The sequence below is a fragment of the Moschus berezovskii genome, chromosome 3, assembly GCF_049115385.1.
Source record: "Moschus berezovskii isolate FMDL1 chromosome 3, NW_MosBer_1.0, whole genome shotgun sequence".
Taxonomy (NCBI): domain Eukaryota; kingdom Metazoa; phylum Chordata; class Mammalia; order Artiodactyla; family Moschidae; genus Moschus; species Moschus berezovskii.
The window spans coordinates 38,170,472-38,171,811 of NC_142462.1; the positions used below are offsets into that span (position 1 = coordinate 38,170,472).

General features: G+C 45.6%; 1 non-coding gene across 1 annotated transcript; it reads right to left on the minus strand.

Annotated features, from left to right (window-relative positions):
* Nucleotides 1-440: 440 nt before the first annotated feature.
* TRNAC-ACA (transfer RNA cysteine (anticodon ACA)) lies at nt 441-513 on the minus strand. Its single transcript has one exon. It is a non-coding gene; the product is annotated as a tRNA-Cys (tRNA).
* Between the last annotated feature and the right edge of the window lie 827 nt (nt 514-1,340).

Genomic DNA, 1,340 nt, shown 5'->3' on the forward strand with positions numbered 1-1,340 from the left:
TCATTGGAAGGACTGTTGCTGAAGCTGAAGCTCCAATAGTTAGGCCACCTGACTTGAAGAACCAAATCACTGGAAAAGACCATGATGCTGGGAAAGACTGAAGGCAAAAGGAGAAGAGGGTGGCAGAGGATGAGATGGTTAGACAGTGTCACTGACTCACTGGACACGAATTCGACCAAACTCCAGGAGGTAAAGAAGGACAGAGGAGCCTGGTATGCTGCAGTCCATGGGGTTGCAAAGAATTGGACATGACTTAGTGACGAAACAACAACATAGTTGATTTACAATGTTGTGTTAGTTTCAAAATGAAAGAAAGTGAAGTCACTCAGTCATGTCCAACTGTTTGCGACCCCATGGACTGTAGCCTACCAGGCTCCTCGGTCCATGGATTTTCCAGGCAAGAATCCTGGAGCAGGTTGCCATTTCCTTCTTCAGGAGATCTTCCTGACCCAGGGATTGAACCTGGGTCTTCTGCATTGTAGGCAGACACTTTACCATCTGAGCCACCAGGGAAGTCCAGGTGTTAGTTTCAGGCACACAGCAAAGTGCTTCTGTTATATATATGTATCTGTTCTTTTTTCCGATTTTTTCCCCTTATAGGTTATTACAAGATATTGAGTAGAGCTCCCTGTTCTGTATAGTAGGTCCTTGTTGGTTATCTATAGTTGTGCTGTACCAGCTTAGTTGCCCTGCACCATGTGGAATCTTCCCAGATCAGGGATCGAACCGGTGTCCCCTGCATTGGCAGGAAGATTCTCTACCACTGAACCACCAGGGAAGTCCTGGGCATTTTGTTTAAAGGGTCAAGAGATTGACCTTAGACATAGAAAACAGACTTGTGGTTACCAAAGGGGAAAGGTTGGGCACGGGGCGCTAATTAGGAGTTTGGGACTAACATGTACACATATTTTATTTTGTTTTCTATGTCTAAGGTCAAGTTCTTGACCCTTTAAACAACATGCTCAGAATGCTCACCAGAAGTAGAACAACTTCTCTCTGGGTCTCTCTTGAGTTCCCTGTCACCTTGGAGTCTGGAAGGGAGAAGGCATGCTTGTTTCCCTCCTCCAGGGAAATGCAGACATGAAGGCGAAGAGGATATAAAGGTGTTTGACCTAGAGGGCTCAGCTACAGAATTGCTGCAGGAAAGAAGACAAAGTTGCAGAGCTGAGAAAACAAGAGCAAAGTTGGATCTGGGTAGAAAGACAGAGGACACTCAGCAGGTGTAAATTGGTCTTTGCTTTTACTCTGACACAAGGCCAAAAGTGTAAACGCAGTTGTTACTGGGCACCCAAGGCCTCATGTGGCTGAAGTTAACACATTTTCCATCGTTTTACTTACGG